The sequence below is a fragment of the Antechinus flavipes genome, chromosome 1 (assembly GCF_016432865.1).
Source record: "Antechinus flavipes isolate AdamAnt ecotype Samford, QLD, Australia chromosome 1, AdamAnt_v2, whole genome shotgun sequence".
NCBI classification, from domain to species: Eukaryota; Metazoa; Chordata; class Mammalia; order Dasyuromorphia; family Dasyuridae; genus Antechinus; species Antechinus flavipes.
Window position 1 is genome coordinate 558,009,733 of NC_067398.1, and position 21,667 is coordinate 558,031,399.

General features: G+C 34.7%; 1 long non-coding RNA gene across 1 annotated transcript; it reads left to right on the forward strand.

Annotated features, from left to right (window-relative positions):
• The first annotated feature begins 911 nt into the window (after window positions 1-911).
• Window positions 912-16,728, forward strand: LOC127544189 (uncharacterized). Its single transcript, XR_007949394.1, has 2 exons — window positions 912-1,225; window positions 10,468-16,728. It is a non-coding gene; the product is annotated as an uncharacterized LOC127544189 (long non-coding RNA).
• The last annotated feature ends 4,939 nt before the right edge of the window (window positions 16,729-21,667 follow it).

The window sequence follows — 21,667 nt, forward strand, 5'->3', positions numbered from 1 at the left end:
ATGAGAGAGAAGAGAAAGAATGAAGATTCTACAATGAAACCTAAATTATGAGTTGGGGTGACTGGGAAGATGGTGGTATGGTACCCTCAACAGTAATAGGGAAGTTAGGAAGAAAAGATAGTTGAAACAAAAGAAAAGCAGAGAAGATAAATGAGTTCATTTTTTTTATATTGAGTTTAAGATGTCTATGAAACAAACATTTCAATAGGTAATGGAAATCTGAGAGTAGGGATCAAGAGAGAGGTTATTACTGGAGAAATAGAACATAATTATCTACATAGAAAGAATAGTTGAATCCATGGGAACTTATGGGATCACCAAGAAAAATAATAATAGAGGGGAAAGAGAATAGAACCTACGCCAGAGCCTTGGAGAATAGTTACTTGACCAAGTGAGAATGTTTTGAGGATGGGGACACATAGGTTTGCAATAAGAAAGCATCTAGTAGCCAAAGATTGATTAGTGAGATAATGGGAGTGACAGAAGAGGCAAACTGCTGAAGAAGATGGTAATAAGTTGTGTCTTTTTGTGTGTGTGTGTGAAAGCAGGTAAATATTTGTTGCAAACCCTTTGCCATTTCAGTTTCCCCTTTACAAAAATGAGAAAATATACATTTTCAATTATTTGGAAGAAAGAGTGAGGACTTAATTTTTCTTGTGTCTTTGAAAAGACAATCAGAATTTGGAACTCAAGTGAAATCCCAGAATATTTAAGTCATCATCACACAGATGTACAAGTGAAACTTTTTCTATTTTAGTTCAAAAGCAAAACTTCTAATGCTATACAAAGTGTTATCAACATAAACCTTGAACATCTATTATTAAACTTTGTTTCCGGGAACTGTTATAAAGGTTCTCTTGGTTCCAGATTCTATAAATGTTATCTAATGTGAGTAACTAAGTTACTAAAAGAATAGATTCTTGAGTGTCATGACATGTTGACAATGTAGAAAAGTAATTTGATTGGTTAGCTACTGTTTCTCAACAATGTAAACCAAATTCAAATAGAAAGGGGGGGAATATACAGTACATAAAGATGTCTATGGGTGCATGTTGACTTAGAAAAACACATAATAACATTATCTAAGTTATTGTATTTTTATTTTTTTTTGTTAGGTATTTCTCAATTACCTTTTAATCCAGTTTAGCTGCTCTTGGGTTTGTTGTGAGACCCTGAAAAGCACAGGCCTTGTGTTTGACACTTCTGATAGAAGCAATCATTTAAGGTAAGTTAGACTCAAGAATGGATTCTCAATTTAAACTCAGTGGGTCTAATTCATATTCCATTTGGTTTTGGTTGCAGGTTTGTGGCCTTCAGCTTAAAACAATTTCTCATTACATGTTGTATTTTATAGAATTACTCAATTTTAAAGTTAGAAGGAACTATCTAACTCAATCCATTCATTTTCTTTCATCTTTAAGCTTTATGCAAATTGGTGACATATTGTTCTTCTATACTCTCTTTTTGGTGAATTCCATGTCATCTTTGGAAACTTCTTTTATTCTCTGCTACAAAAATATCTCAAGTATCTCATTTTTTTAAAATTGCAAAACTTATTTATCTAGCCCCAAAGTATCCTTGCTTAGAAGATTAAATAGATAAAAGACTTGATCACTTATTGGTATTTTCAGAAAAGCAATAATATATAATTGTACAAGTCTAATAGCTCTGTCACCACTCCTGAAGTACAGAATTATTGGTCCCTAAGTTGGAAAGGGACTCTAAAAGTCATCTAGTGACAATCCAACCTTTCTCATATGTAAGCATCTTCCTACTACCAACTGACAGATCATTGTACTTAAACTTCTGTTAAATGTCAACAATGAGTTTCCTGGCGTATCATTGCTTCATATTTATATTTCTGTTTCATATGTTGGTGTAGAAGGTGAAAAAGTAAATTAGCATTTAATTGGCTTCCTGAGGTTATTTGAGAATCCTTGTATTTTTTGGAAAATATGATTCTCAGTGGTTATTCAAATGAGTAGAGTCTACCTTTTGCCTGATAATTTGAAAGACACAGATTTCACATGAAATCTTTTTTTTAATTGATTAAATATTGTTAAACTTAAGTGAAGGGAAAGTTGCGGGGGGCAGCAATAGAAAGAATACATACTTCATCTCCTCTCCTCTATTTTAAACCCCAAGGCTGTACACTGAGTTCAATAGCTACCTACATTTTTCTTTTTGATCTTAAACCCTATTTTAAGATCATAAAACTGTCTTCTTACCAAGAATCTCAAAGGACACATAGTCTAACACATACTGAACAGTATTCTCCAAAAAATAGTCAGTCTGAAGATTTTTGAGGGAAGAACTGACTTCTTTTGAAGACAGCTCATTCTACTTTTAGACAACTATTTGAAAGTATTTCCCCCTTACATCAAACCGATATCATGTTTCCCAAAAATTCTTATCCTTTCTCTTAGTCCTTTCTTCTAGGGCTAAATATAACCAGCCTAATCCCTCTTTTACATGATAACCTTCAAATACCTGGAGACAATTATTATATTCCCCTTCTTCCTTGTTTCTTTCCATTCAGAAGTAGTCGTTTTTAAAAAAAATATTACCTTATCTTTATTGAAGTCCTGTTTATACATTACATATGTTTCTAATTATATGTCCTCTCCCTACTCACTTACTTCGTGAACTATCTCTTGCAATAAAGGTGGAAAAAGATTGGGGAGGGGGGAGCAATTCAGCAAAACTACTCAACAGTTATGTTTGACAGAATAAGCATTATTCTATATCCTATTTTCTCAATTTTTCCTCCATGCCAAACTTTATCAATTTAATTATGTATTTTTAGGTTTTTCAGGCTTCCCCCTCATTCATATTGTTGTAGTCTTTATGTATGTTGAGGTTTTTTTGTTGTTGTTATTATTGTTGTTGTTCTATCTACTTCTCTGTGCATTAGTTCATAGATATCTTTTCATGTTTATCTGAATTCTTCATAATCATTGTTTCATCTATAAGCTTAATAATGTTTCATTACATTCATGTAATACAATTTATTTGGCCACTTCTTAGTCAATAGATCTGGTACTATCTTTAAGTAAAGTGTAAAATTTACCAAGAGATAGATTATTATATTCTAAATAGTGAGTTTTAGGTTATAAAGTCTGAAAAAACATAAGCTTTGTTGTTTTTTTTTTCACTTGTTTTCTATGTCAAATTACATTCATATGCCATTTAGTGAATATAGTTTCATGCTTTTAGAAGGAAGGAAACATTTGCCTTACTGGAATCAAAACAAAAACTTCAAATGAAGAGCTGGGTTACATCCTGGATACTCCTCTCTCTCTCTCATACAGTTAGCTAAATTTAAAAAAACATAGTTCCTGATACATTTTGAGTTTCATCATATTATTTTATAATTATTTTGTAGATTTATATTCTATCAGATACATTTCCCCTTTTAAATGTGTGCTTTTAAAAGGTTTGTCTCGTTCTTAAATATGATGCTTTTTATGGTTTGATGTCAAAAGTGTTTTGAAATACACTCTAAGTTTTATAATATAAACTATTTGAGAAAATGTGATTCAATTTACATAAATGTGATTTATAACCAACTTTTCAGGAAATATTTGTGAGGGGATATCCCAAAGCAGGAAAGTCATAGCAATAACCACAAGCCATGGGATTTTCCTTGTTATGAGTTTCCCCCCTTTTTAAAAGATGAAGCTCTACCAATTCCTCTAGAGATGTCCTAATCCCTCTCATTTTTCTGTCTATATGTGGATAAACCCTCTTGCTAGTTAGTCTAGCTCATGCAAGGTCGGCATTTTTCAAAAGGAACTTTATTAGGTAACTAAAGGGGAAAAAAGAAAAGCATAGATATAATGAGTTACAGATGTCTTGACTTATCTTAACTATAGATAATAAATATGAGCCCAAGTTAGCCACAGATTGGTATGGTTGACACATTAGTGTGATTAAAAAAGCTTATGTCATCCTGTCTGGTAAACAGGCATTGAGAAAGACAATTTCCCAGTCTGACTCAAAGAGTCAAAAAGGCACAAACCCTGTGCTTCAGATTAACCTTGAAGTTACCTCTTCATCATTTCACTTAGCAAGCTCTATGGCCTCTGAAAATCTTATTTTCTCTCCTGATTTGTTTCTACCCCTCTGGCTTCATTTGCTTCGAGCTTATTCAGTAGTCAGTTGTTAAGACTGCTTTATGAGGCCCCTAGGCCCCTATAGACAAAACCATCATTAGGAAGTATACAATTAACTCCCTCTCCAGGACCAGGAAAGGCTCTTCTGTGCCATGTTGGATCTCTTAAAAGGTATAGTTTTCAAGAAGTCCATGTGCTAATCTGGTTTCTGCCTTTGTCTTTATGTGTAAATATGATATCCTCCTGTAAAGCTAATTAAGTGATATTCCTTAGTTAGAATTGAGACCCTTGGTTTGGTTGATCTCTTTGTAGCCACCAGTGTCTTTAGTCTGTACACTTGTTTTATTTAGCATATCAACGAATATTCTCTAATTTCTTCACCATGTGAAGTTAAATATCTGATTTATTCTTTCTAGTCTATTAGTAGATCAAGAAAAATGGTGCCAGATATTGGTGAAAAAAGGCAAAGAAAATCTTTAAATCATAATTCAAAGTTTGAAATAGTCACCACATGCCCTGCTAACCCAACTGAACAAATGTTACAAGACACAACTAATACAGTGTCTCTCTTTCTCTCTCTCTCTCTCTCTCTTTCTTCCTCTTCCCTTCAATTTAATGGCTGATAAACATCATTTAGTAATCACTAATATTCCTTCTTTTTCTTTCTAATGTCTTGTATTCTTGTTTTCTGCTTCCCAAAGGCATGACACAGGATTTGAAAATGTTGTAATTTGGGAGAATTTCTTATATGTATTTCTGGCAGAAGTCTAACTCCTAGCAAAGCTGAGTTGGGAAGGGGCAGGTCTGTGCTGTAGCTTGGAGAAAAAAATGCAGTTCTGATCCTCCAGCTAAAATGGAATACAAGGCTGGTGTCTCTTTCATCCAGCTTAGAAGTTGCAATATGCCTAAAAATGAGGAGAGCTTCTTCCTTGTTGTGAAATACAGGTGCTTTGGAAATAGGATGGCCAATAAAATTAGACCAAGGTTTTGGATTCCCATCTATAAATGGGGATAGTATCTTTTATTATTGTCTTATCCTACGAAAATATACCTATGAGTATAATTAAAATTTTAATTTATTGGTTTAAATCTTTAAGTATAAAGCTATTTGAGGTCATGGTTAAAAACATAAGTTATATTTGCTACATTTGTAGCAATATTTCAGAAGTATAGAACAGACATAGTGGCCAGATAAATAATTGTCTTAGGGATTTTTTGTTAAAATCTGATGCAATATTTACCCAAGCAAAGCACCACAAGACCTCTCAGGAAATTATTATGTTTTCAGATATAAAGGAAGGAAGCCGGACAGCTTCACTTCCAAATGATCCCTCAGAGGTCTAAGAGCACCCTGGTGCTTGGTGTTCACTGGTTCTAGCCAAGCTATTTCTTGCTTTGTAGTTATACTCATTTTGGCTGTGCTCCTGGAAGAGAAATTAAGTAGAGCTACAAATCACCTAGGAAAGATAATGTAGGACATTTTAAGAGAAGGAACTATGTCAGAGCTAATGGACTTTGGTATAAAAGGGGAAATTTTGCTTTTAATATCTGTATATGAAGCCAAAGTATATGTGTGTATATATCTGTATATATATTTTGCTTTTAAAATCTTTAAAGCCATGGACTAAGTAAATGGTCATTATTGTGGTTTAGTCAAGGAAGTTTAGCTTTGGGAGCTGGATAGCTGGTAGCTCTTTCTTAACATGAGATTATAAATGTATTTTTAACTGGTATATAGAAGAAGAGTCAGAAATTTTATTTTCATCTCTGCCTTTAAAGCTCTGATGTTTGATTTCCATTTTCTCTGTATAAAATCATAACTCCTATCTTCTCATAACTCTGGTATCTTCTGTATGAATGCGGAGACCAAATAGATTTAGGATTCAAAAAACATTAAAATCATGTGACACAATGAATATGTAAAATAAACATTAAACAATAATGACCTTGTCATTTAGAATCATAGCAAGTAGTCATCTAGGATCTTCATTTACCAAAGAGAAAGAATTGTTGTTGAGAAAAGGGAGGAAAGGAGCAGTGGTGAAAAGGACAAGGAATCTCACTCTTTTTGGGGTTCCTAAATTATGGTTCAGTTTGAAAGAATACCACCAAAATATTTTAATTTTCTGTTGGTTGATAGCACATAAAACATTTGTTTTGAGTTGCCAGAAAGGTAATGGATACTTCAAAAGTGGAATTGCTGGCTAAAATATAACTAAAACCATTTCCCTACTAAACTACACATAAAAATGGCTTAATCCCTTAAGTAATTGTGACTAATTTGTCTGACCCTCTATTATTTTCATGTCTTTGACCATTCCATTCCCTATTCCTGGAAGATCTCTCTTATTGAATTAGTCATTTATGTCCCTCAGAAAGTTCATTTCAAATGCCATCTCCTCCCCAAAGCTTTTCTGAGACTTACCAGTAGGTAATGACCTTCCCCCACGGATGCCACACAGAAAACCTTATACTTTTTTGATAGGCTCATCATTTAATATTATGTATTATACTTATCTCTGTTTCTTATCCCAATACTAGAATATACGCTTCATGCTAGCAGAAATTGGGTATTTTTGTAACTTCCCTAGCACCTTTTATAGTGCTTCACACCCAAAGGATACAATAAATGTTTACTGAAGGAATGAATTATTTCTATACAAAAACCATTTTCTGGTCTTAATCACATTCTGGGTATTTCATTATTTGAGTACTATTTATTTCTCCTGATTTAGGACAACAATGAAAAGAACTCATTCTTCATCACCATGTCAAAGAAATGCAATGAATCCAGATTCAATAATGGCAGATAAAAATTAGGTCACTTAAAAGAGGATATATATATATATATGTATATATATATACACATATACATACACATACATATATATACACACACACTTTAAAGGGGGAAAATTTGACCATGGAAAAAATATCTTCCAATATTCCATCAAACACACTAGACCAGCTGCAAAATTAATAGCTGGGAAATGCTCTCTTTATGATCTATGACAACTTCACCATATAGGTTATTATGTGTAATGAGCACTAGCTGTCTCACTGAAAAACTTGGGTGATTAACATTATAACATAGAAAATGACAACTGAGAACTAAGAGCTTAAAAGCAAATACCCCATCATTAAGTTTTAACCACAAGAGGCTCCCAAGTTGCAAAACTTGTGATAGGAAAAGGCTCTCAAGAACCAAAATTTCCATCCAGAAGGAGCTATTGATTGTGCCTTTGGGGGATCTTACGATCTGATTCTATGGTCTTCATTACAGTATAAGCAGTTGCCAGACCAACTGTGGGTAATGGAGAAAATACCAAATCTTGTAAAAAGAAAAGAAAAAGAAAAAAAGAAATTCCCCTTAGAAACAAAGAACTGTTAACTTAGCTTGAAGCTGTGCTCCTCTCATTGCTTATGCCATCTTCTAAGTTGTCAAATCCATAGTATTTTGTGGGTGGCAAGATGATGTAATCTTTATTCAACAGCTTGTAGTAATTTCCACTCCCAGCCCTGTTTGAAATGTTGAAATTATGGAAGTCAATAGGATCTAAGCTTACAGATGAAAGTATCACTTTTCTTTTCCATTGAGATCACAATACTTGTCTTTCTAGCAGAATGACAATTGTGCTGTCACCAAGATTACATCATGCTATCTCCCTTGAAATGGCATCATTTAAGTGTGTGAGGACAGCTGTCAAAACAAAGCACACTTGGCTGTGAGCTCTGTGAATCCCTAAGGCACGTACTAATTAGTTTGCCTTCTTCAGATTATTTCAAGAGAGGAATCTAAAGTAATACTTTATATTCCACAGGAATGTTTGTCTGACAATCATCAAAATCCCATACAAAAAGACATAAATCATCGCATGTGCCTAAGATAAGTAAGATATATAGAATTAATGTTTGTATGTTTGTGAATCTAATTTTATCATCACTATTCATTACCCTAATTTTCTAACTTGAGATTCATATGTTGTAATCTTTTAGGAAAGTCATCCAGGGTTTTCATGTGAAGTGAGAGAAATCATCTTTCCCAATTCCATAATGTTCTAGAGATTTGTGTAAGAGAAGAACTCTACTTCCAGAGACTCTATAGAACTAATGGAACAATATGAAATGAGGTCTTCCAGTGTGCATGTCCTTATAATATTCATATGAGGAGCTCATTATTGTCTCCATTTTGCAGAAACTTTGCCAACAATTAATTGGCAAAGTCAATTCTATAACTCACAAGTTCCAAGCTTTCTGTGCATGAGTGACAGAGATGTAAGGAGCTCCCACTACTGACATGTAGCTCTCCCTGGTGAGATCCCCAACAGCTGTTTAACAGTACATAGCAACACAACACATTTAAGAACATGAATGCTCTATCCCTTTGAAAATAAAGGGAGAATACAGCTGCTCATGTTGGGATTTGGCTAGAACAACAGGAATAACACTCCTGCGTTTATGAAAAACGTGAAGTGATCTTTAATTGAGCAGAAAAGTAATAGTTACATCATGGGATTATCCATCATTAAGTACATTTAGTTTATTTATTTTATATTCCATCTGACCTATGCATATGATACTGTAGGTTCTTCCATATTCAGGAAGGGTCTGAAAAACAGTGTGCAAGTGTTTAAATAAATCAATTAAATACTCAGGGCCTTATATTTATGTATCAACTAAAAGATAACAGCCTCTCTACAGCTCTTGAAGTGTTTTGGCTATGAAAGCAATTGGGTTGTAGATCTTTTCCTCTGCAAAAATGAAGGGACTTAATTTTGTTTGTTTTTTCTATTTAATCATTCCCACAAAAGAAAGTGTGTTAGTATAGAAAAAAGGATGCTAAATTCCAGGAGAGAAAGATTCAGAAGAGGTAGATCTCTTTAAAAAACATCTCTGGGGTTCTGTGGAAATGCAATATATATTGAAAACCTAAGGGAAAAAGTAAAATTAAAGAAAATGTATTGGACTATTGTTTCTTTTTTTTTTAAATGTGTTTCCTGGTTTTCAACGGGGTGCATGACTTATAGAAAGATTTAAACTCGATTCCATTGCATTGTGCTCCAGAAAACTTGCTTCAAAAGAAAATTTGATAATATTCATGATTTTAAATAGAAGCATTGCTATTTAGAAATATATAGGAACAAATTAGCATCTTTTTATTCATGTAAATATAAGTAGCTTATTTCTGAGATGAATGCTGACTTAACAGCAAAGCAAGATAGTAACCTTGAAAGGTGAAATAAATTTAAATCTTGACCCTGATACTAACTTGATAAAGTGCTGGTAGACAAGTTCAACTTCTCTGGGCGGCCTTGTCTTATTTATAAGATCTGAATGATCTATCTCATAGGGTTGTTGTTAGGAAAGCACTTTAAAAATCTTTCTATATTATAAGTGTGAACTATTACAATTAAGTGACATGAACTTTAAAATTTTTTTCTCCTAGAATAACTAGAAGCATGACTAAAGAGTTATCTCACTTCATGAAAATTTCTACTTTCACATAAACTTCAAAGTAGAAAGTGCAAACAGAGGCTAATTTTGTTTAGAAACATACTACTTAAATTGTGGTATATGAACATTATGGAATACTATTGTTCTGTAAGGAATGACCAGTAGGATGAATACAGAGAGGATTGGCGAGACTTACATGAACTGATGCTAAGTGAAGTGAGCAGAACCAGGAGATCATTATATACCTCAACAATGATACTGTTTGAGGATGTATTCTGATGGAAGTGGATCTCTTCGATAAAGAGAGCTAATTCAGTTTCAATTGATCAAGGAGGACAGAAGCAGCTATACCCAAAGAAAGAACACTGGGAAATGAATATAAACTGCTTGCATTTTTGTTTTTCTTCCCGGGTTATTTTTACCTTCTGAACCCAATTCTCCCTGTGCAACAAGAAAACTGTTCGGTTCTGCACATGTATATTGTATCTAGGATATAGTGTAACCTATTCAACATGTAAAGGACTGCTTGCCATCTGGGGGAGGGGGTAGAGGGAGGGAGGGGAAAGATCGGAACAGAAGTGAATGCAAGGGATAATGCTGTAAAAAATTACCCTGGCATGGGTTCTATCAATAAAAAGTTATTAAAAAAAAAAAAGAAAGAAACATACTACTTAATATGAAATTCAAAGCACAATATGAAAGGTAGTTATATTTTCATTTTATTGGAATCTTTTATATCATCATTCTAATACACCAGTCCCATTCTCCTACATGGTAAATTACCTCTTAAAGCAAAGATTAAAACATAAAGGGGGAAAAAAAAAAAAGAACAGTTTAATAAAAACCAACAATCACATCTACTTAGTCTGGTGTTATGTGCATTTTTCTTTATCCATAGATCGACCATCTCTGCAAAGGGAGAAGGAAAGTACATCCTTCAGGAATGACCAGCAGGATTTCAGAGAGGCCTGGAGAGATTTACATGAACTGATGCTGAGTGAAATGAGCAGAACCAAAAGATCATTATACACTTCAACAACAGTACTATATGATGATCAATTCTGATGGGCGTGGCTCTCGTCAACAATGAGATAATTCAAACCAGTTCCAAATGTTCAGTAACGAAGAAAATCAGCTTCACCCAGAGAGAGAAATGAGTGTGGTCCACAACATAGCATTTCCATTCTTTCTGTTATTGTTTGCTTGTATTTTTGTTTTCCTTCTCAAGTTTTTTTTTACTTTCTTCCTAGATCAGGTTTTTCTTTAGCAACAAGATAACAGTATAAATATGTATACATATGTTGTATTTAACATATACTTTAACATATTTAACATATATTGATCTACCTGCCATCTAGGGGAGGGAGTGAGGAGAAGATGAGGAAAAATTGGAACAGAAGGTTTTGCAAGGGTCAGTGTTGAAAAATTAGCCATGCATATGTTTTGTAAATAAAAAGCTATAATAATAATAATAATAATAATAACAATAAAACTCTTCTTCAGGCCAAACTTAGAAACTAAAATTATTATACTCTGTTCAGTTCTCATTTATATTATTGTAGTGATTTTTGTATAGATTTTTTTTTCCTGGTTCTGCCATGTCATGCTGCATCAATTCATAAGTCTTCACATTCTTCTTTTAGTTTTTCATGTTCCTCATTTCTTATAGCACAGAGAAATTCCATTATATTGCTATACTACAGTTCAATGATTTCATAATCAGTTATACTTTTTAGAATTTAATACCCATGCCATTTAAAATAGCAAAATGTTATTTAAATCCTACTGAATGGAGAAAGGCTATCACTATGATACAAATCATCCTAAGAAACAACTTAGATTTATATAAAACTTAAAGGATGCCAAAGAATTTTACAAATGTTACCAAATTTTATTCTGGACAAAAGCCCAGTAAGGTAGATTGATTGGTTGGTTGTTGTCTGTTTTCCAAGACCACCAAAATGACTTCACTATGTTAGAGTCAAGTTACCTTGTGTCTGACTGGCTGATCAGACCAATGCAAGCTCAGAATGCTCTGCTATAGGTCAGGTACAAATAATCCATGTGAACATTTGAGGGAGGTTCTCTAACTGCACAACTCATGTTTCTTTTTGAGCTCCTTCAATTCTGTTTTGCTCAAAGAGCACAGCACCTTCTCTGATGGAGCCACATCATGCTGGGCAGTCCTGTTCCAGTGTCTCCCATGTCATACAATCAATTCTAAAGTTCTTAAGAGAGACCTTGAGAGGGTCCTTGTGTTGCTTTTCTGACTATGTGAATATTTGCTGTGTGTGTTCTTCATAAATAATCTTTTTGGAAAGTATACATTTGGCATTCAAACAATGTGGCCAGCCCAAGTAAGTTATGCCCTGCATTAGAATGTGAGTGCTTGGCAGTTTAGTTTGAGAAAGAACCTCACTGTCTGGTATCTTTTCCTTCCAGGTGATCTTCAAAATCTTCCTAAGACAATTCAAATGGAAGTGATTTCATCTCCTGGGATGGTGCTGGTACACTTTCCAGGTTTTACAGCATACAACAATGAGGTCAACGCCACAGCTCTGTAGACCTTCAGTTTGTAGTTAGTCTAATATCTCTCCTCTCCCACACTTTCTTTCCCAAACACTAACTAACTCTTGCATTGCATGTGTCAACCTTATTATCAATGTGGATTTCTCTGGAAAATATACTGCCAAGGTAAATGAATTTATCCACAGTATTCGAAACTTCTCCATTTGTTGTAACTGATGATGCCAAATAGTGATGATGTGGTGCTAACTGATGTCATACCTGTGTTTTCTTGCCATTAATTGTTAGGCTGAAATTAGCACAAGCAGCAGAGAATTGATCCATACTTTATTGTGTCTTAGCTTCAGAGGCTACATTGAGGACACAATCATCCGCAAACAAAAATTTGTGCACCAAGTCTCCCTCCACTTTAATTTTGGCTTTTGTAGCCTTTTCAAGGTGAAGAATTTACCATTACTGCAGTAGCTGACCTTGATGCCATGTTTGTCCTCCTTGAGGCTATTTGACAACTGGCTGAAAACATCATGATAAAAAGTATGGGAGCAAGCATACAGTCTTGTTTCACTACACTGGTAGGTGGGAAAGTGTGAAGTCATTGTCCATTGTCCAGAACCTGGGCAAGCATGTCCTTGTGAAACTCATGTACAATACTTTAAAACTTTTCTGGACAGACAAATTTTGACATAATTTTCCATAAGTCTTCACAACTGATAGTATCAAACTGACAGCCCTTTGTCAGATCTACAAATATTGTGTCTAGATCTCTGTTCTGCTTCTGGCATTTCTCTTGAAGTTATTGGGCAACAAGCACCATATTGACTGTTCCTCAGTCCTTTCTGTAGCCACACTGTCTCTCAGTGAGGTAAGGAATGCAGGATTGTTTTCCCCATTTTGCCTATAAGGAAACTGAAATTGCAGAGAAGTGAAATTACTTGTTGAGGATGGTGCAGCTCATAAGTAATAGAGTGGAGCCATAGGTCTTTATATTTCATTTTTAGTGTTATTTGCACAAAACTAGGCTTCTGCCATTATGATAAAAGTGACACTAATACATTTTCTTCACCCAAAGGAACAATTTCCTAGGTTAATAATAAACTAATATGAGATTAGCTGCATAGTAGTACAAATAGTGAATTAATCAACAGATATTCATTGCATTCTTAGGATGTGCCCGATATTTTTTGTTCACAGTCACATAGGGATGCCACTTATTACAAGAAACGTCTCACAGACCAAATCAAATATGATTAAGCAAGGCTGAACTCTATATTATAGAGTAAGCAATGTTCTTTCAGGTGTTATAGATTTTTAAAATGGGAGGAAAGAAAGGGTCTAAGGAATAAGAGGAGGCATTGTAAAGGAGTTGAGAGAAGCCAAGGAGGAGCCAGGGAAGGGCCTGGTTAAGAAAAAATTCACATGTGGACAATCAAGACAGTCTCAGAAATTGGACTAAGTCTATGATAATGGAAACAAGATTATGGGTAGGTTAAAGTTACTAATTAAAATTCCACATCATTCCCTCCTTCTTCAATTGTTAAAGTAGTCTTTTGAAAAGTGGGTGGGGCTCCTCCATAAATGGGATGAGTGCTCAATATTTTATTAGATGCTGTGGGAAGTATAGAAGTCTTCGTTGAAAATTCATTTAAACCAACAACAGGTCTGAGTTCCTTCTATGTGCAAAGCAATGACTTTTATCCTTAAAGAATTTAATTGGGGAGGCAATGTTAGCAAAGGAAACAATTTGCAAATGACAAGGGACAATCCAGAATTAACTGTGAGCACCAGCGCAGCAGCATATTGTAGTGGAGAGAATTCTAGAGTAAGACTCAGGAAAACACGGGCTCAAATTTCAACTCAAATATTGACTTACCAGTTGATCCTGGACTTAATTTCTCTCTGTTGGCCTCTGTTCCCTTATCTCTAAAATAATGGTCTTGAATGAGACCTTGTGAAGATTTCTCAAAAAGACTATGGGGTGGAGTAGGTCAGACCTTAAGCCTAAATTTCAGGAAGCCACATGATCCACATTCTCAGAAATGTAAGGCAGAAAAGATCAAACCATAGATCTAAGCTTCAGAAAATCATGTGACCTCCAGAAAGTAAACAGCGTTGTTGACCATTGGTCAATCCATTTGTCAGTTGGTCAATCTTTTTTGGTCCATCCAATGATTTAAAAATCAACAGGAAGTAGGATTTGTGCCTGATTCTTTCCTGCCATATAATCCATTCTCTCTTTCTGTCATGTGCCATATATCATGCTGGACTATCCAGTTAGTGTGCTTGGACTTCTCCTTGCAAGGACTGAATAAATGCTTAATGTTTGTATCTGCAGATGCCTCTGAGTAGTAGGGTCTAACACCCTCTCCCGCATAGTCTCAATGACATCTATTATCCCTTACAGGTCTAAATTTATGCTCCTTCAATCCTAAGAGGCAAATTATATGGTTTTGGTACCTAATTCCGAAGATGAGCAAAGAGTTTGTTCAGACTAGAGAAGCCAGGAAAAAAAATGCCTTGATAGTATTTAGGTGGATCCTGGGGAGGGTATTCTAAGCAAAAGGAAGTGAAAGTGTGGGTAAAAATGAACCTAGAATGTGTGAATGGACTAGCTTGATGATCTGTGGATGGAGGTAGAATGGAAAGCCAGGTGGGATATAGATTGAATTTGATGCAGAAGAAAATAAAGAACTATTTTAATATTTTTGACCAGAGGAGTTACAATATGAAACTGTGATCTGAGGAAGATTAGTCTGGTATAAAATGCAGAATGACCTGAAATTGGGAGAGACTAAAGTCAGAAAGACAAATAAGTCCAAGTGTAATGAAGGCTTGAGGTAGAAGGGTGGTAACAATGAAAACAGGAAGAAAGAATATTTCAAAGTAATGATAAAACGTGGCTAATATTTGGGGAAAAAATGTGAAAGCCTTTACATACTATCTTTTCCACAGGGATGAGAATAAGATCCACTTAGATAATATAAGAATTGCTTATTTAGCTATAAATAGATATATGAAGTATAAGAGAACTTTAAAAAACCCAATTTTATTAATTATATAACAAAAAGCACTATAAGCCAGTTATTCACTTTCTGAGTGAAGGTCAACAATAAGGAAATGTAATCCTTTAGCAAATATGATATTCAACGATAGGTTACATCTTCTTGTCCAGATAGACTTTGGAATGTTCTTAGCATAATTATTTTTTGAAATAATTTAAGAATCATACCCCAAATGTTGAATTTTCTCTATTGATAGTAGGCTTTCTTTTGTTTTTTGGATAATACTAGGATTCTTTTATAATTTTCACCTTATTATTTATCATTTTCAAAGTAATTTCCTCACAAACATTCCTGTAAGGTAGAAGCTATAGTACCATACCCATTTTGCAGATGAAGAAACTTGGGGAAGCTGTATAAATTTGCAGGATGATGTAGTTGCTAACTATTGAAGCTGGAAACTTCTGCCTGCAAGTCCATTGCTCTTTCTCACACATGATTAACAATAATAATAACAATAAATACTCTCTGGTTCATCATTTTTCATTACTTGAGGTTCAGTTAGATGTCACTGAGGAAGTCACAAGTCTGAAATGTTCATAATCCTGGGATCTAACAGATAGATGCCCAATTCCTTCTCACCTTTCCCATGGAAAATATAGCTATATAAACTCACACTTAGAATTCTGGCTTCAGTATTATCGTTTATAACTCAAGTATCTTTTCTGATAGCAAGTAAAAGAGCTAGGGAAGCATGAGGATAGTCAACAAATACTTATTAAGCACATGCTAGGCAACTGTGCTAAGCATTGAGGACACAAAGAAAGGCAGAAACTGTCCCTGCCCTCAAGGAGCTTATAATTTAATGGAGAGACAGAATGTAAACAACTATGTATAAGCAAGATATGTGCATAATAACCTCTAGGTAATCTTAAAAGGAAGGCACTAGCACTAAGGAGGATAGGAAAAAGCTTCTTTCAGAAGATAAGATTTTAGTTAAGATTTGAAGGAAGCCAGAGATACAGAGAAGAAAGGCATTTTCAGGCATAAGAGAAAGCTAATGAAAATGCTGGGAGTCAGAAAATGGAATATCTTATGAAAGGACAGTGTCACTGAAATATAGAATATGTGAAGATAATGTGGGGAATAGATAAGGTGAAGAACTTACAGGAATGTATGAATTCTTTTTCTGTATTTTATTATTTCTATGTGTCCTCTATGACCTGTATAATTTGTGCGGGCTCATATCTACTTGAGCCTTGGCCAGCTAGAAACATATTTACTTAACCTGAGCTGATGACGTTTATTGGTAGTTGACATTTATCGATATTTAGTCTATTAGCTGCAGCACTGCCTGCTTGATTAAGCCTGAAGGCCCGACTTTCTGTTTCCTAGAAATCAGGAGATTTCAGGGAAACAGAAACTTTCCATTCCAATCTCCCCAAATAGCAACAACCAATTAGATGCCTCCCCCTTCCCTTCTCAATGCTCTCTTACTTGTGATGTAACTTCTTGTATAAAAGCTATGTATCTTTACTACTTCTTTAGCCCTCCTACCGCGACCTTTCTCTTTCTTATCTCGTGATGGGACGGCTCATCCTCCCGAGGTTTTCAATAAACAACTTTTCTGCCTTTTACTGAGTGATCTCTGAGTAGTCATTTTGGGTGAGGGTCTTCTACATCCCTCACAATAATAAAGTTGAACGAGATAAAGTGAGATCTTTCAAGACAGTTGTGAAGAGTAAGGTTTCATCTATTTCAAAGTTTGAGTAGGTCTGAAGGACTTTAAGCATTAAGTCAAGGGCATACTTAAAGTGTCTACTCCCAACTTAAAGTGTCTTCTTAAGGACAAAAGCCCCTTCCTGCTATCTTCTTAAAGACATACTTAAAGTCTCCTCCCTGCTATCCCCTCCCTATCATCCCCCTAAGGGCATACTTAAGCCCCCTTCCTGTTATCCTCCCTATTTCAGCCAAATATAGGCAACTATGTACTTGTTGGTCAAGTTCAATTTCTTGGATAATTCCTGCGTTTAGAATGTAAGATCCTCAGCCAATAAGGATGAGGGTCAGTGGTGGGAGGGGAATTTGCGTTAGGGATTAAAAGCGTAGACCCTACCCCCTACTGTGCTTCCTCCCTTCCATTGTCTGCTCATGTGTGGCACACCCGTTCTCAAGGATGTAAATAAACTTTGCTTTGCTTCTAGAGATCTATCCAATTGTTTTATTAATGGTTTTTGACCCACACAAAGTGTAAGAAGACTAAAAAGGTAGAAGGGGCTATGTTATGAAGGGCTTTGAAAACTAGGTGATTTTACATTTGGTCTTGGAGTGAATGGGGAATGAGTTGAATTTGTTGGATAGGGAGATGACATGGTCAAATTTATACTATACTGAGTATAGTATAAACTGGAGCAAGAAGAGACTTAAGACAAAGAGACTGACCAGCCAGCAGACTACTGAAATTATCTAGGTGTAAGGTGATGAGAACTTGTACCAGAGTGGTGGGAATGTCAGAGAAGGGAATGTATGTATACAAGAGATAAGACAAAGGTAGAATCAGCAGGATTTGGTTATGGAGGGTGAGTGAGAATGACACATTTAAGAAGATGACTTATCAAGGGTGGGGAACATCCATCCTGCCCAGCCACATAAGGCCTGCAAAATCATTTCCTAAGGCAACCACTGGCAATGAAGAGTTGTAAGCTAGGTACAACCACTTCCTACTTCTTGAGTTGATAACACCTGGGAATGATGTTTTAAAAACTAGATAATCCTTAGCAGAAAAAAAAGATCTCCATCCTGACTTAGTCATTCCACATTTTTGGGAGGGGGCGCTACTTCTATAGCCAAAGCTTCCTAAGTTTGCCTACTTTTCTTGATTCTTTGTTTTCCTCTCTCCTCCCTGACAAAGGTAAATCTGAACAAATCAGGTATATTGATGGTTTCCTAGTATTTCTAGCATCTGCCTAGTATTATATTGTGCACAGGATTCTGAACCTGTTACAGAAAGTGAACAAAACAAGAAGATCAGGCTTTGTACTTCAACTTTGATAAATATATTTTTTACATTTCCTGAGACTATACATTTACTAACCAATACTAACAAATGGGAAAGATTTCAAGATAAAATCATAAATGGTTAGAATCATAAGAAAGCTTAAAGATCATCTAATCTGACCTGTATCTGGGCAGAATTTGATCTAGTGGTCATTCAAATTCCACTTGAATACTCACCAATTCTTGAAACAGTCCACTCAACTTCTGGATAGCTCTGTCAGAAGTTTATTCCTTAACCTAATTTTCTGTGACCTCTACCTATTACTTGTATTATTGTCCTCTAGAGTCAAGAACAACAAGAATAGTCCATCTTCTCTTTGACAACCCTTCCAAAACTTAAAAACTTCTACCACTACATTCCCCTTAAGTCTTCTCTTCTGTGGGCTAACTATCATTATCATTTGGAACAAGTGGTTTCAAAGTGGAATGGGTCACCTGTGTAGGTTTTGCTTTTCCCTTCCATGGAAGCCTTCACATACAGACTGGAAAACTACATGTCAGTATCTTAGAGTGGGAAGTTCTATTCCCTTAGGAGACACCCTACTCTATCATTTTCTTTCTTAAAATGTGATGCCCAGAATCTAATGCGATACTTCAGATGTAGTCTGACAAAGACAGAGTAACTGATAGGGCAAACCAGGGAATTAATACTTTCCCTGTTCTAGTCACTATGCCATTCTTGCTACAGCTTAAGCTCACTTAAGCTCACACTAGCTTTTCTTTGGCTGTAATGTCACACCCTTAACTCACATTAAGCTTTTTAACCCACTAAAACTCTGAGATCTTTGTCATGAACTCTTGTTTAGCTATGGACTCTCCCCACCCCACCCCATCTTGTCCTTGTAAAATTGATTCTTCTTTACAAATGTCACTTTATTCCTATTAAATTTTATTTTACTAAACTAATTTTTCCATAATTCTAATCTGTTGGATCTTTTTGAATGTTCACTATCACTTGAAATATTGATATTATTTCCACTTTCCTGTTATTTGTAAGTTTGATAAATGTGACATCTATAATCAATTTGTTCATAAATCTGGAATGCTGAGCATTATTGAACCAGACTTCTGGATGTGTACTGTCCCTTGGGCACCCCATTTCTTAATAATGGCCTTTTTTTAAACCTTTTGTTAGCTGCAAAATCAAGAACTTCAACACATAATACTACGATTTTTCTCTGCTACATTAGAACTGCATTGTGATATAGTAGTAAGAGTGATGGATTTAGAACCAGAAACCAGGCTCAAATCCTATTTTTGCCATTTATGATTTGTATGACTTCAGGCAATAAATGTAATCTTAGTTCCTTATTTGTGAAATAAGGGAGTTGGACCAGAGTAACATTAAAATTCCTTCTAGGTATAAATAAATGAATCCATGAAATTGTGCTGAAATTGATATTTTCAGATGTTCTCTCTCTATAGAAAGTGTTGTCATATTATATCTCATTTTCTTTTACCTTTCAGAAAGTGGTATGGTGTCCATGGGTTCTTTCCACATCCATGCATGTTTGAAACATATGACTGCAAAGGAAAGAAGTAGCACCATTTTCTGAATGGTAAAAAAACATTTGGAGGTTCAAAGTAGATTTTATTTTACTCTCAGGCATTTTAGATCAAGATTTTCCTTTGGTATATGAGACTAGATAACTACTGAGGTTCCTTGCAACTCTCAAAGTCTCAGATTCTATAACTTCTATGGCTTTTATATCTCTTTAGACTCACTCTGATGATCATTTGGAAGCTTCTTAATTTCCTCCTTCACACCCAGAACTTTTCATTCTCGTCTATCAAATTTCAAGTCAAGGAAGCCCCCATTAACAACGTGGCTTCTCTTCTTTAGGTATTCTGACAAACAGCATAAACAAGACTATGAAAATATTTTTAGTACTTGCCATATATGTAGCACCTGCTTTGGTTTCTATAATTTTAGAACCAGAACAGGATGCACCTGTTATAATGCTTCAAGTAATACCATTGCTTCTTTGCCCACTGAATATTTCCTGATGTTCTGATACTTCTTGGTTGATTCCACCTGGAGGAAGAAGGAACAGTCATTTTTCCAATCAGCATCAGCAGCCCATATTATGCTTTATTGGGATTGTTAAATCATCGATTCATGAGAAGGAACATAAAAAGATCATATTAGAATCCAAACCTCTATTTTTGTCCTTGAGGAAACATGGTCCTAAAGAGGAAACATAATCCCAAAGACACACAGCTAGTAAGGTGAAGGATACAGGATTCAAACCCAGGTCCTCTGTCTCAAAATCTAGTGTTGTGGATTTTGATTTTTTGGCACTGCTCTATAGTATCTTTAGGGAGATCTCCATGAATGCCAGACCATTCCCAACTCTCTTAATTGCTTTTTAGTTTGAGCTTTGTTTTTTATTATTATTGTTGTTGTTTTTGAGGGAGTACAGCTCCTTTGAAAAGTTATAAATAGCACAATACATTATCTTATAGTAAGGTGATAATGTAGTTTAGAAAGCAAACTACTGTTTTATTTATCTGTAATACATTGTATATAGAGGGTATTTAATAAATGCTGATTAAGTGAATTTGATTATAGTCATTCTGTAATTCTGAGGTACTGAGCATATGTGGTCAGTGATATTATCATCTGAAATCAGACAAATGAGATTTCTTTACCTTCTATTTTTTACATCTTTATTTTATCATGAATTTATTAATTAGCAAATATACAGATTTTAAGATATAAAAACCTCAGAAAATAGGACTGAATAAGATACTGAACTTTAATGTACCTTTTGTTAGCTGCAAAATCAAGAACTTCAACACATAATACTAGGATTCTTCTCTGCTATATTAGAGCTGCAGTGTGATTTAGTAGTAAGAGTAATGGATTTAGAGCCAGAATCTTAGGATTAAATCCTGTTTCTGCCATTTATGATTTGTATGACTTTTGCGCAATAAATGTAATCTTAATTCCTTATCTGTGAAATGAACAATATACATAAACATATATGTGTGTATGTGTATATATATATATATACATATATATATATATAAAATATTACTTCACAAAACTGTTTTGTTTGTATGCTCCCTTTTTTTTCTTTTCTTCTATGTGCATGAAAATATTTTACTGATTTTACTGATGCTCCTCTTTTTATTTCTATCATTATCCCTAGCATATCTTCTCTACTATATTTTTTAAAAACAAAAAAGTTCAATCAAGTAAAACAAACCAATGCTTGATCATATCTGAGAATGCATGTCTCATTCCTCACATCTATTCCATTATTCCCTGCCAAGAGGTGGGAGATTTATTTCATTACCAAGCTTTGGAAGTTATAATTGGTCATTACTTTGGGCATAATTCTGAGGTCTTTCAAAGTTATTTTCCCTACCATTATTATTTTTGTCATCGTATATGTTATTTATCTGGTTCTGTTCATTTCATTCTGTATCAGTTCATATTTCTCTGAATCTGTCATATATAACAATAAAATTCCATTCTTTTCACACACCATAATTTGTTCAACCATTCTTCAA